This window comes from Callithrix jacchus, chromosome 1 (assembly GCF_049354715.1).
Source record: "Callithrix jacchus isolate 240 chromosome 1, calJac240_pri, whole genome shotgun sequence".
Classification (NCBI taxonomy): Eukaryota; Metazoa; Chordata; class Mammalia; order Primates; family Cebidae; genus Callithrix; species Callithrix jacchus.
The window spans coordinates 165,013,188-165,024,654 of record NC_133502.1 but is presented as its reverse complement, the minus strand read 5'-3'; the positions used below and the strand labels follow the sequence as shown (position 1 = coordinate 165,024,654).

General features: G+C 38.7%; 1 protein-coding gene across 8 annotated transcripts in view; it reads left to right on the top strand.

The window, feature by feature from the left end:
- Positions 1–11,467, top strand: part of ASTN2 (astrotactin 2) — a 1,016,905-nt gene that overhangs the window by 749,572 nt on the left and 255,866 nt on the right. The window contains exon 1 of one of the 8 annotated variants that reach the window (XM_078375318.1): positions 42–208. The exons of the other annotated variants lie outside the window; for them this stretch is intronic. The gene's annotated coding sequence lies outside the window, so the exon portion shown is untranslated. Of the gene's footprint in view, positions 1–41; positions 209–11,467 lie in introns of those variants that run through there. 8 annotated transcript variants of the gene reach the window in all.

The window sequence follows — 11,467 nt, the reverse complement described above, 5'->3', positions numbered from 1 at the left end:
AACTCGCAGAGCTCCCTGTCAGTCATTGAGCCCCGCCCCCCGAGGCAAGCTGGGTCTTGTAGTGCCGCGGGGCCGGTCGGCCCTGCAGGGGTGAGCATTCCTCTGAGAACCCGGGGGCCTTAGCTACACGTAATCCAGTTTTCCGTCTCGTTGTGCAGATGAAGAAACCGAGGCCCACGGGCGAAAGGGACCTGCTCAAGTTCATTCAGTAAGTCAGGAGATAAGCCAGAACGCGTTTCTGACTCCAGTCCCAATGTCTACCCCTTACAAAGCCGTGGCTTCCAGGGTAGTCCTAATCAAAGCCTTGGCACCTCGCTGAGTCTCAGTTTTTCTATCAAAGAAATGGGCCAACGGTAGAATCAAACTTCCATCCTGGGGAAGTCGAGAACCGGGACTCCCTGGGAAGGGCAGTGCTTGGGCTCCATGTTCTGTGCTCTGACACAGAGCTGCGCTAGAGACAAGTTTATCCATGAACACATTGCTCTGTAAAGGAATGAATGTTTTGCCTACTCAGCTGGGAAGTCGACAGCAGACGCAGACGTGGGGAATACTGTCCCTGCAGACAGAGCTTCCCGGGAACCCACACCAAGTCTAGTTTTGGAGAGTCAGGGGTGAAGGTGGGGGAGTCTTACCGGGTGGGAAGTTGTCTGGCCTGAGATTTGAGGGAATCTGGGGCACTAGGCATCTGGCAAGGACGAGGTCTGATAGAGGACTGGCTGGCCATAACCTGCAGTCCCTGAGGTAGTTTGGGGACAATCGCATGCTCTCCAAGGTGACTATACTGCATAGCTTAGGAGCACAAAGGAGTTTGAAGTAGGATGGCCTTGGATTTGAAATTCCACTTAGCTATGCGACCCTTGCACAATGATAAAACCATGAACAAAAACAATAACTAACACCTTTGGATACTTGCTGTCTGGCTATAGCTAAGGACTTCAGGTGCGTGGCTCACTAAATCCTCCTAAGGACTTCATAAGATAAGGCAGCTGGTGGTTAACCTACACCTGTTGTGTAACCTAGGCGGTTACACAGCAAACCTGTGCCTGTTGGAGCCCTGATTTGTACCCGATTCTATCTGGGAACCCACTCTCTTAACCTTGTTTACTCTCTCTCCCCATTTTCTAAATTTCTAAATGAAGTTTGCTATGAAGATAAACCAAGATTATGGTAGTTTGCAGTTGGTAACTGTATTTGAAAAATTGTAATTAGCAAGTAGGGGATAAGGGAGAGGCGGTGCCAAATGCTTTCTCACTTATACTCCCTTCTTATACGAGTTAGGGAGACTTTGCATTCTTTTTTCCTGAAAACCACAGTTATCAGCCCAATGTATAAATTTCGGACTGTTCGTAGTCTTACACATATACATGTTATATGTATATGTATGTGTGTGTGTATATATATATATATCTCAATACAGACATATCGATGTTTCCCTAATGACAGAAAAGTGTTAAAAATATTCCTGGGGATCTATCTCAAGCAAGTGTTTTGAAAAAAACAAACAAAAAAACAAAAAAAAACTCCTCTCTCTTAAAAAAAAAAATCAGTGTTTGAATTTTTTTTAATGTTTAAATTACTTACCAGTTAAATGAATTATTATACTGCCCACAAACTGTTAAAGTAAAATAAACACTCTAGGAAATGCACTCATTTTTATTTTATACCTTGACATATCGTGGCACAATATTAGCATTCTTCTTACACAGAGGTATTTTTAAAATAATCTTTGTGGAGTGCTTTAAATACTCTTTATTCAGTATTTTAATGTAATAGATTTTTATTTAACGCGTAAACCACCTTTATCAGTGTAACTACACAAGGGGTTCACCTTGCCCACTGCCAAGACAAAGCTGATCCATCAAGACAGGGGAATTGCAATAGAGAAAGAGTAATTCACATACAGCTAGCTGTGTGGGAGACTGGAGATTTATTATTACTCACATTGGTCTCCTCAAGCATTCGGGGAACAGAGTTTTTAAGGATAACTTAATGGGCAGGGGGAAGCCAGTGAGCCAGGAATGCTGATTAGTCAGGGATGACATCATAGGGAGTAGAAGCTGTCCCATTGCACTGAGTCAGTCCCTGAATGGGGGTCCCCAAGATTAGATGAGCTAGTTTATAGATCTGGGTGGTGCCAGCTGATCCATCAAGTGCAGAGTTTGCAAAATACCTCAAGCACTGATCTCAGGAGCAGTTTAGGGAGGGACAGCGTGTTGTAGCTTCCAGCTGCATGGCTCCTAAACCATAATTTCTAATTTTGTGGCTGTTAGTCCTACAAAGACAATCTAGTCCCCAGGCAAGAAGGAGGTCTGCTTTGGGAAAGGGCTGTTACTGTCTTTGTTTAAATGATAAACTACAAACTAAGTTTCTCCCAAAGTTACTTCAGCCTATGCCAGGAATGAACAAAGACAGCTTGGAGGTTAGCAGCAAGATGGAGTCAGTTAAGTTAGATCTCTTTCACTGTCTCAATCATAATTTTCCAAAGGTAGTTTCAGTCCCTCCCTTTGGGTTTTATAACACCTTAATCTTAAGGTGTAGGTTATGAAGATAGGAAAATGCCGTTGGTCACTCTGGCTTCCTTTTGCTGACAGGGGACCTTGTGGGAATGGGAGTGAACCCCAGGGTGAAGAGAGTCAGACTGCTTTGCAACTGTCTGAGCGTACTCATGCAGGCCTGGTTGGGCTTCCAAGGCTTGCATGGCAAAAACTCTCATCTATAGTTTTAACACACCATTTAAGTGAATAGTCTACCATAAGGTAATTAATAAGTCCTAGGAATAGGAGTACAATCTTCAATTTTAAAAGCAAAGATTTGAAAGCATTAGTTTGGGGACTTCTAACCCACAATGAATTTAGGATTTAGTCAAAACTAGAAAAAACTCAAGGGCAGCTAACAATAGGTTTTCTTTTGAATCATATTTTTTCTCTCTCCAGACCCCATTTTTATTAAAAACACATCATGATAGAACTGATTTGGCCTGATTATTTGCGTAAAGTGCAGCAAGAATAATTATTTTTCACTTAAGGTCTTTTTTGTTTAAATTGGCTTTGATGGAACTCTGTTCCATGAGGAATCTCAGATGAAACTTTTTAAAAGCTAAGCTGAGCCATGGGTTTGTACCCTCAAATACCTGAGTTGGGTAAATTCCTCTCTTCTCAAGGTCCCAAGATAACTTGGAGTTCCTGGGTCTCTTAGAAAGTGACACTTTTTTTTTTTTTTTTTTTGAGATGGAGTCTTGCTCTGTCACCAGGCTGCAGTGCAGTGGCATGATCTCAGCTCACTGCAACCTCTGCCTCCTGGGTTCAAGCAATTCTCCTGTCTCAACCTCCTAAGTAGCTGGGATTACAGGAACGCACCACCATGCCCAGCTAATTTTTTTGTATTTTTAGTAGAGACGGGGTTTTACCATGTTGGCCAGGATGGTATCAATCTCTTGACCTCATGATCCTCCCGCCTCGGCCTCCCAAAGTGCTGGGATTACAGGCGTGAGCCACCATGCCTGGCCTAGAAAGTGACATTCTTTACTTACCACAGATCAGGAAACTTTTACAGGGACTGTGTAGACAAGGTCTGATGTTAGATTCCCCAAGGGGCTTTAATTGGCTCTGTACATTAATTTTGATTCTTTGAAGGAAACATGCCATTCCAGTGAAAGCTTTGGTAAAATAACCAACTTCTCCAATTGTGTCATGTTATAAAAGAAAACAGATTTTTATTGCACTTATGTAATTAACTATACTCCCATAAATTGCGATTACTTACAAATAGTTGCCATATTCTGGAGAAGTCACGTAGAGAGAAACAAATATGCTCCAACATTTTTTCACAGAGTATTTTTTACTCATTAAAAATTTTAAAAAACTCTAAAGAAATAAGCTATCTTGACTCTTAAAATGAAAGGATTAGCAATGTTTAATACATCAACTATCCATGAGAATCCTAGAAGTTTCATTTTTTTCCTCTATTCCCATAAAACAATAATTTAAAGTTACCTGAAACCTTCACAAGACAAAATGTTTTAGATGACAAAAGTCTATAGCCACAATTAAAGCTACAATTAGCTAGGAATCTTGGTTACTTCTGTGACATACAACAATTTTATATAGCAATTATAATTATTAATGTACTCTAAATCGTGTCAGAATTATAGAAGTTTCCTATAATTTTTGGAATTCATGGTAACATATTTATACAAATACAGTCCAATGAAAACCAAACACCATTTACTCTCCAATTTGAAAGTTTTTCCTTGATTCTAATGTCACAATCTCAAGTTTTTAATCAGAACTGGCATTTAAGAGTGACTTTTAAATTTTATAGCTGATTATGAAATCATCTTTTAAAGAGGACCAAAATGAGACAACAATTATAAGTGGATGACAAAACATTTTAGGTCAGCTACACTTGAAGACACGATTGACAAGGGAATTTGTTACCTACCTGGAGCGTAGTCATTTAACATAATAATTATTACTGATAACATATTAAGTCATTAGAATTACAGGAGTTTTATGTAATTTTGGAACATATGCCAATAACACGTTTACACAAATGTTCCAAAGAAAGCCAAACACCATTTCATATTTGACAGTACTTGCTGTATGAGTCTCATATGAAATAAGCCAAATGTCATTTCTGGACTTTAGAGGATTTAATATCTAAAAGATTAGGCTAGAAAGAGACATAATTTATAATTTGATTTTCGAAATTTTGTCAAATATGAAAGGTTTAAAACACCGATATTACAAAATGGAATCCCAGGTCACCATAAGTCATCCATTTGGCCCAAATGATAACCAAAAGTCATTCATTTGACCAAAATGATAACTTCAAAAATTTTCGAAAAGAAAACCTTTACTTTTATAGAGGAGACTTAGCTTTCCAAAGAAGACTCAATGAAGATAGCATGAGGCTGTTTTATCTCTTTTCTGTCTTCCGTTTTTATCCCTGCCATTTACCCAGAGGGAGAAATAAAACCCTTTGATTATCTTTTAACATTACATAAAAATCGTCTTCAAAAGAGGAAATCAAATTTCGTGTTTGCATTAGTGCATTTTTAATGTTAAAACTAGTTGTTTAAATAAAATTTTATGTCCAGTTTTAATTAATTTGACCATAAGGTAAGATTTTGATACATGTTTTAGACCCCTTTACAATTTTCCATCAAACAGATCAATTTTATCAATTTTCTAAGAAAACCCTGTTACTTAGACACATGGACCCAGATTCTGGCCCCACATCAGTATGATTTTAATGTTTTATCCTATGAAGAAAAGCTAAATAATTTCTTTCAAATCTTAGCCAATTTGTTTATACCCACAGAATTTTTTTACAAGATCAACCTTTATAAACCGTTTTTACTTTGCTTAAACCTTCTGTTTTGTTTTGTTACTCTTTTAGGTTGAGACAATCTTTAAAACCCTCTGAACTAGACAAAATTAGATTCCCTTTATTAAAAGCCATATTCCCATGCCTTCTTATAATCTTTTACCAAAAACACATTCCCTATGCACCTTGTATATAAAACTGTTTCTCCAGTGGTCTCATAACCTGTTACAGTGTTAACTCTTACCAATTTTTATTTTTAGTGAAAAACCCGATAAGTAAGCAATTTTAATTATGTACTGGGGTGGAGCCTAGGGCATCAGACTGAAGTGAAGATAAGGTCTGACTCTTTTTAGCATAGCTAGTGGGCATGGCTCTCCATTTGTCTCCAGGCCTTATCTATAATCTAATTCTCTAAAGTGGGTAAATCGAACAGTTTTCAACAGTTTGACCTTAAAGCATTTAATAAATCTGATATCTGACCTTAATTGAGTCCAAGTGTCTACATTTTTAAGACACTTTATTTTACCAATAATCCTTAAAACTGTCTTTATTTCCAAAAGACTACTAAAGTCATGTGAACAAAAAGGCATTAAAATTTCTATTTTTTCTGATAAAATATTTAAGTGCTTATTTTTCTAAGCCGATTAGAGCTCTTTTATATATAAATATACAACACATATAAATGGACAGACAGGCAGAAGATTCAGCACTTGTAAGATTTTTCATTTGCCAGTTTCTTAATTGGATTACTGCCTTCAGGGTGGAGCTCTTGGAGGAATAGGGCCAGGAAAGCATGCATTTTTAGGGCCAAATAAGCAATCGAAGGCAAAGATGGAGCCCCAATAAGGGTACCTTTTTATACTGGCTCCTGGGTCACCAAAAGGAGGGAAATACTATGGGAGAAGGCAATGCAGTGCTTCTACCCTGCATTTCATCGCAGGGCAATCCAAAGCCAATCAGCCCATTTTGTAACCAGCCCATCTCTCATGGGAGTCTCATCTCCCAATAAGAAGTGGGGATGTTTCCTTATCTTCTAGGTGGCCAATAGCATGCTTCTCTGATCCAAGTGTGCAGAATCAAGTAGCCCTCTATAATTACTATTAGCCATCCCTTAAAGTATATTTCCTACCTAGTTATTACACACCAAAGCTCTTTTATAATGCCAAGTAACTTCTGATACCCCCAAAACTAAAAACTGTCAGGTAACACAGAGCAAAACAGAGCAATGTTTGATTTTGAGAGGGATCTATCCACCTTTAATTCCTGGGGTTTAATGAGGAAAACAGAATGTTTTTGTTTTTTCCAAAATGGAGTCTGTGACACCTCCTCTGTTTTTCCCAAGGAGTAAAAAGCTACCAGAAGTTATCTTATGGCCTCTCCTGTGTACATTTAGAGTGGCAAGACAAAAAAAATGAAGAAAAATAATTCAGTAGACTGAGAAGGCTAAAAATACCTTTTCTCCAGAAAAACAAGTTTCAAGAAGAGAGAAAAAAAAGGCCTTTTAAATATATCTATAGCTTGTTTATTCACTTTTAATTAAGCTGACTTTTAACCATAGTACTCATTAAAAAAAAACATTTTAAATCTTTTATTAGCTGACTTTAGCCATACCAGGTGGCCAATATTTCTAGCTTCTAAACTTTACCAAAGGTAACCTCCTAGGTGCTTCAAAGATATGATAAGTAATTTCTTTCTTTCTTTTTTTTTTTTTTTAACAAGATTTAGAATTTCCACAAGGTAGTTCAGAGAAAGGAAAATTCAAGAGAAAAAATCAGAAACTTCCATGGGTTTGGGGGTACTTAATAAATGGCAATGTTGCACAAATAACCAGAAAGGAATCATTCCATAAACCAACAGTTGAACCCAGGCTACCACTTTCAAAAGATAAAGGCTTAGCTACTGAGCTATACAGCATGGAGCAGTTTCTACTGCTTTTCCCAGGAGCCTAGAGAAGCCAATTTCAAGCTTGCAAGGCTTTTAACTGCTCAAGAAATTTTTTAGAGCTAACTATGGCAAGAGCCCCCAAATTTCTGTCCTGGGTAGCGCAAACCAAAAGTATCCCCACATAGTTACAAGGTTAAGCCCTTAAGGACACAAGACGGAAATTTTACACAATATTAGTTTCAGGGACCCATAGCAAAGTTTGTAACTGACCAGCCTGCCAAACTGGCTTGAAAAGCAGGCTTATAGAGGTCCTAAACCCACATTCTATCCTGTGTTAACCCTCTCTCCATTATAGAACACAGAAAGACAAATTCTTAAACACAAAATATACAGATTAGATTAGGCTACAGCATAAGACTAGCCTCACAAATCCTTCTTTCTATTAATCAAACCCTTGCAGGGGAGACAAATAATTTACTGTCTACTCAGACAGAGAAAGAGTGAGAGAGAAATTTGGTAAGAATTTCTTACCCTTTTTGCTGGCATACCAGGTTTCCAGGTTCCCTTTCTCTGCAGCTACCAGAAGAATGGAGCAGCTTCTAATGACCCTGGTCTCTTGTGTTAGAGCTGTGAGGTTCAAGCCACTTTACAAGAGAAAATCACCCTTTACTGTTTTGTGGAACCATAGACAAGATTCTTTTTTTTTTTTCTTTTTAATGCATTTTAGGTTTGGGGTACAAGTGCAGAACACACAAGATAGTTGCATAGGTACACACATGGCAGTGTGTTTTGCTGCCTTCCTCTCCTTCACCCACATTTGGCATTTCTCCCCATGCTGTCCCTCCCCAGCTCCCCCCGCCGTCCTTCCCCTATTTCCCCCCAATAGACCCCAGTGTGTGTGTGTAGTACTCCCTTCCCTGTGTACATGTGTTCCCATTGTTCGTCACCCACCTATGAGTCAGAAAATGCGATATTTCATTTTCTGTTCTTGTGTCAGTTTGCTGAGAATGATGTTCTCCAGATTTATCCATGTCCCTACAAAGGACACGAACTCATCGTTTTTGATTGCTGCATAATATTCCATGGTGTATATGTGCCACATTTTCCCAGTTCAGTCTATCATCGATGGGCATTTGGATTGGTTCCAGGTCTTTACTATTGTAAACACTGCTGCAATGAACATTCATGTGCATCTGTCCTTACAGTAGAACGATTTATAGTCCTTTGGATATATACCCAGTAATGGGATTGCTGGGTCAAATGGAATTTCTATTTCTAAGGCCTTGAGGAATCGCCACACTGTCTTCCACAATGGTTGAACTAATTTACACTCCCACCAGCAGTGTAAAAGTGTTCCTATTTCTCCACATCCTCTCCAGCATCTGTTGTCTCCAGATTTTTTAATGATCGTCATTCTAACTGGCATGAGATGGTATCTCAATGTGGTTTTGATTTGCATTTCTCTAATGACCAGTGATGATGAGCATTTTTTATATGTTTGTTGGCCTCATGGATGTCTTCTTTTGTAAAGTGTCTGTTCATATCCTTTGCCTATTTTTGAATGGGCTTGTTTGTTTGTTTCTTGTAAATCTGTTTTAGTTCTCTGTAAATTCTGGATATCAGCCCTTTGTCAGATGGGTAAACTGTGAAACTTTTTTCCCATTCTGTTGGTTGCCAATTCACTCTAGTGACTGTTTCTTTTGCCATGCAGAAGCTGTGGAGTTTGATTAGGTCCCATTTGTCTATTTTGGCTTTTGTTGCCAATGCTTTTGGTGTTTTGGTCATGAAGTCCTTGCCTACTCCTATGTCCTGAATGGTTTTGCCTAGATTTTCTTCTAGGGTTTTTATGGTGCCAGGTCTTATGTTTAAGTTTTTAATCCATCTGGAGTTAATTTTAATGTAAGGTGTCAGGAAGGGGTCCAGTTTCTGCTTTCTGTACATGGTTAGCCAGTTTTCCCAACACTATTTATTGAACAGGGAGTCCTTCCCCATTGCTTGTTTTTGTCAGGTTTATCAAAGATTGTATGGTTGTAGATATGCTGTGTTGCCTCCGATGCCTCTGTTCTGTTCCATTGGTCTATATCTCTGTTTTGGTACCAGTACCATGCTGTTTTGATTACTGTAGCCTTGTAGTATAGTTTGAAGTTCGGTAGTGTGATGCCTCCCGCTGTGTTCTTTTTGCTTAGGATTGACTTGGCTATGCGGGCTCTCTTTTGGTTTCATATGAAGTTCATGGTGATTTTTTCCAGTTCTGTGAAGAAAGTCAATGGTAGCTTGATGGGGATAGTGTTGATTCTGTAAATTACTTTGGGCAGTATAGCCATTTTCATGATATTGATTCTTCCTAACCATGAACATGAAATGTTTCTCCATCTGTTTTTGTCCTCTCTTATTTAATTGAGCAGTGGTTTGTAGTTTTCCTTGAAGAGGTCCCTTACGCTCCTTGTAAGTTGCATTCCTAGGTATTTTATTCTCCTTGTAGCAATTGTGAATGGCAGTTCGTTCTTGATTTGGCTCTCTTTAAGTCTGTTATTGGTGTAGAGGAAGGCTTGTGATTTTCGCACATTGATTTTATATCCTGAGACTTTGCTGAAGTTGCTTATCAGTTTCAGGAGTTTTTGGGCTGAGGTGATGGGGTCTTCTAGATATACTATCATGTCATCTGCAAATAGAGACAATTTGGCTTCCTCCTTTCCTGTTTGAATACCCTTTATTTCTTTTTCTTGCCTGATTGCTCTGGCTAGAACTTCCAGTACTATATTGAATAGGAGTGGTGAGAGAGGGCATCCTTGTCTAGTGCCGGATTTCAAGGGGAATGCTTCCAGGTTTTGCCCATTCAGTATGATATTGGCTGTTGGTTTGTCGTAAATAGCTTTTATTATTTTGAGATACGTTCCATCAATATCGAGTTTATTGAGGGTTTTTAGCATAAAGGGCTGTTGAATTTTGTCGAATGCCTTCTCTGCGTCAATTGATATAATCACGTGGTTTTTGTTTTTGGTTCTGTTTATGTGGTGAATTACGTTTATAGACTTGCATATGTTGAACCAGCCTTGCATCCCCGGGATGAATCCTACTTGATCATGATGGATAAACTTTTTGATGTGCTGTTGCAATCAGCTTGCCAGTATTTTATTGACAATTTTTGCATCTATGTTCATCATGGATATTGGCCTGAAGTTTTCTTTTCTTGTTGGGTCTCTGCCAGGTTTTGGTATCAAGATAATGTTGGTCTCATAAAATGAATTAGGAAGGATTCCCTCTTTTGGGAATATTTTGAATGGTTTCAGAAGGAATGGTACCAGCTCCTTTTGTGTGTCTGGCAGAATTTGGCTGTGAACCCATCTGGACCTGGGCTTTTTTTGGGTGGTAGGCTCTTATTTGCTGCCTCAACTTCAGACCTTGTTATTGGTCTATTCATAGTTTTGGCTTCCAACTGGTTTAGGCTTTGGAGGACACAGGTGACCAGGAATTAACCCACTTCTTGCACGTTTACTAGTTTATGTGCATAGAGTTGTTTGTCATATTCTCTGATGATGGTTTGAATTTCTGTGGAATCTGTGGTGATTTCCCCTTTATCATTTTTCATTGCATCTATTTGGTTGTTCTCTCGTTTCTTTTTTATCAGTCTGGCTAGTGGTCTATTTTGTTGATCTTTTCAAAAAACCAGCTCTTGGATTTATTGATTTTTTAAAGGGTTTTTCGTGTCTCTATCTCCTTCAGTTCAGCTCTGATCTTAGTTATTTCTTGTCTTCGGCTAGGTTTTGAGCTTTTTTGATCTTGCTCCTCTAGCTCTTTCAATTTTGACGATAGGGTGTGAATTTTGAATCTCTTCACTCTTCTCATATGGGCACTTATTGCTATATATTTTCTTCTAGAGACTGCTTTAAATGTGTCCCAGAGATTCTGGTATGTTGTGTCTTCGTTCTCGTTGTTTTCGAAGAACTTCTTTATTTCTGCCTTCATTTCATTGTTTATCCAGTTAGCATTCAAGAGCCAGTTGTTCAGTTTCCATGAAGCTGTGCGGTTCTGAGTTAGTTTCTGAATTCTGAGTTCTAACTTCATTGAACTAGGGTCTGTGATACTGTTTGTTATGATTTCCATTGTTTTGCATTTGCTGAGGAGTGCTTTACTTCCAATTATGTGGTCAATTTTAGAGTAGGTGTGATGTGGTGCTGAGAAGAATGTATATTCTGTGGATTTGGGGTGGAGAGTTCTGTAAATGTCTATCAGGTTTGCTTGGTCCAGGTCTGAG